We start from the raw sequence: 3203 nt of genomic DNA, 5'->3' as shown, positions 1-3203 counted from the left end.
ACTGCACCAGCTCGGACCTTATATAGACGAGTGCTTCAATATTTGACTATTTCTGCTAATATGTCATAGTTTATAATTTCTCAGGGTTAAAATGATCCTCTCTAATTGATTTTGAAGTTAATTATTGGGTTTTATTACATAAATAACATGAGTGAGCTGTATCAATTTAAATACGCTGAACTAACTTATGCATCCCGACCTATAACCATGGCAGCCCTCTTGAACAATAATTTTTACTTATTCAAATTTACTTAATTCTTAATTAATGCACTTACAAAGTTGAGACTGGAGTTCTTTTACGTAGAAAAATATAGGTAGCAAAAGTATCAAAACAGATCTGGGAATTACTCAGTAGTTTGATCACAATTGGTACTGAAAGTCAACCAGGCTACAGATTTCAAGTCTTAATATCTATTTAAGTAATAGACTTAAGGCTAATTTAAACAGTTTGCTGGAACCAGTAAAATTTAGGCTTTCTTTTGAATGCATTCTTATAGCTGAATTTGATCTATTCGCTCACTCGAATTTTACTTAATATGTATTGCACAATATACGTCGTAGTTCATAACTTTTAATAGGATGCATTTCCAATAAAACTAATTATCTCATTATTTTCAGAATAGACATTAGAAAGTACTGAAACAATAGATTTACTAGGGGAATTTTATTTAAACTATTTCTGAATTCTGTGCTATGAGGCTGAATGCCACAGAATCTGTAGTGAATCCGAGTAGTGAAAATGAAAAAATAAATAAATAAAAGTCCATTGCTTAACTAAGTTACTGAAGGAGTGTAAAACCAAAACAGGACAGCAGTGGGCAACCCTGCTTCGTTACAAAGTCCGGAGTGAATCGGTGATCCAAGGTTAAAGGCAATGGCAATGGTAATACCACATTTGTTAATTTTTGAATAGGAACGAAACATTTATCGTACTTGTGATACGTAAAATAATAGAAATTTTGTCTCTTTCTACTTCCAAGCTTGGAGAAAGGGTATCTAACTACTTCATTGAAGAAATTCAAATTCGTTGTCGCTCGACCCTCTGGAAAGGAAGTCTGAAACGGTCAAGCTGAATTAATGTAGCCTACGAACCGAATGATCTCGTCATCTGAGTGTTGGGTAAAACGTTTATTGATGTTACATGTTTGAATAACAACTTAAAAAGGTGTGTGCGCCACACGTGGCGTCAGATACAGTGATCTGTGACCATAAATTAGCAACGAGGAAGTTTCGAGAGAAGAGAGAGAAAACAGCGAGGGAGACGACGCCACGCAGTGTTATCTTTGAATGAAGCACGAGTGGGAGAAGCGGAGGCGGGTGCTGCAGGGGATGCTGCATTCATTATCTGGCCAGCGAGCAACAACCACGCACCCAGCGTCGTGGTGGGAGCTGCCGGAAAACCCGACGTTGCGAACAACGACCTCCTGACGCAGCGCGCTTGTGGTGGCAGCCAAGCGCAGTCGATAGAGAAATTTAGCATTCTAAGCGGTAGGGAGAGGTCGACGTCGACTCGTCGCTGACTGGTCGTAGCCGCCGTTCGTCACTGGTGGGAGTCGTCAGGTAGCAGACATCGTGGGCGAGGAAGTCTGTGCGTTGCGACCGGTGTGGAGCAGTCGAACAGATTAAACCTAACTGCAGGTTACAGTCTACACCATGAGCAACCCAACCATTGAAGGGTGATGTTCATGAAAAAGACACAATTTAAAAGATGCACCAAATCCAAGACACTCAAAGAAATTTTATACCATGATTTACTTGAAATTAACATATTTATTGACTGGTAAGTTCCTTGGATTCTCTATGTATAACATTTTTATGGAATTTAAAAATTTTATTTTAAAACCATAATACACCTTTTCTCTTAGAAACTGTTCAAGAGACTGCTACAAAATGTCCATTTAATCTCTTTTCATGTAGTACGCTTCTCTCATTACATTTCTTTAAATATATAGAATAGGAATATTTTAATAATTTCTAATTACAATTACGCATATATAATATAATATTCATGCAAAATTCGAAGCATTTTGCCTCATATCTCAGCTTACACTTTGAATTTCGAAACGTATTCCTGAAAAAACATTTATTGCGTTTGAGAAAAAGTACATAAATTTAAAAACCATAATTTTCAGGAAATGCAGTTTAAAGCTTAATCTAGAGCATTTTCTTATGTCATCAATTCAGAAGGACCCAGATTTATACATCAGGTCCTATTCCTTCAAAACTTTTGGTTTCTGATTTTTTTCTTCCATCCTTTACCTTGTCTTCAACTGATTTTTCATTTTAATCAAAATGTCTTCAGTAAAATTTTCTGTCTTAAATCCCATTCTCTCTCATACCTTTACCCTCCCTGCGTTTCCATCATGAAATTCAAGAGCTATTTCCTAAGTTGCAGCTCTGGCAACTGTAGAAGATGAAAGTGTTGCGTTAGGTTATCGTTTGTAAATGAATGTTTTTACAGACTTATCTGGATTCTGAGTTTTGCCTTGAACACACATTTGTAGAAGTTGGGGCTCGGTGAGAGACCCGTATGTGAGTTTGGCAACATCGGAGATACAGTTTGGAAGCCTTTCCTTTTGGATGTAGAGGTAGTTCTCCCTCTGAGCCTCTAAGTATTTACACTAGGTAAAGAGGTACACATCATGAAATGATGTTCTTACAATGAAATGAACACCCTTATCTGCTTACAGACGTTGACGTACGTCAACGGGGACAGATGAAAATGTGTGCCCCGACCGGGACTCGAACCCGGGATCTCCTGCTGATATGGCAGACGCTCTATCCATCTGAGCCACCGAGGACACAGAGGACACAGAGGATAGCGCGACTGCAGGGATTTATCTCTGGCACGCCTCCCGCGAAACCCACATTCTCAACGTATTGTCCCGCACTAAATTCGTAGTGCCCCTGCCCATTATACTCATTACTCGCGGCGCGTTGCCGATTTCCGTAAGAGTTCGGGCGCTGTTTGTGCATTCGCACAGAAGAAGAAGATGGTCAAGTGGCCGGTGAGCCGTAACTACACTCCTGGAAATGGAAAAAAGAACACATTGACACCGGTGTGTCAGACCCACCATACTTGCTCCGGACACTGCGAGAGGGCTGTACAAGCAGTGATCACACGCACGGCACAGCGGACACACCAGGAACCGCGGTGTTGGCCGTCGAATGGCGCTAGCTGCGCAGCATTTGTGCATCGCCGC

General features: G+C 40.2%; 1 non-coding gene across 1 annotated transcript; it reads right to left on the bottom strand.

The window, feature by feature from the left end:
• Window positions 1–2727: 2727 nt before the first annotated feature.
• Window positions 2728–2801, bottom strand: Trnai-uau (transfer RNA isoleucine (anticodon UAU)). Its single transcript has one exon. It is a non-coding gene; the product is annotated as a tRNA-Ile (tRNA).
• Between the last annotated feature and the right edge of the window lie 402 nt (window positions 2802–3203).

This window comes from Schistocerca cancellata, chromosome 8, assembly GCF_023864275.1.
Source record: "Schistocerca cancellata isolate TAMUIC-IGC-003103 chromosome 8, iqSchCanc2.1, whole genome shotgun sequence".
NCBI classification, from domain to species: domain Eukaryota; kingdom Metazoa; phylum Arthropoda; class Insecta; order Orthoptera; family Acrididae; genus Schistocerca; species Schistocerca cancellata.
The sequence above is the reverse complement of the archived record's forward strand: the minus strand, read 5'-3'. Positions and strand labels throughout refer to the sequence as shown.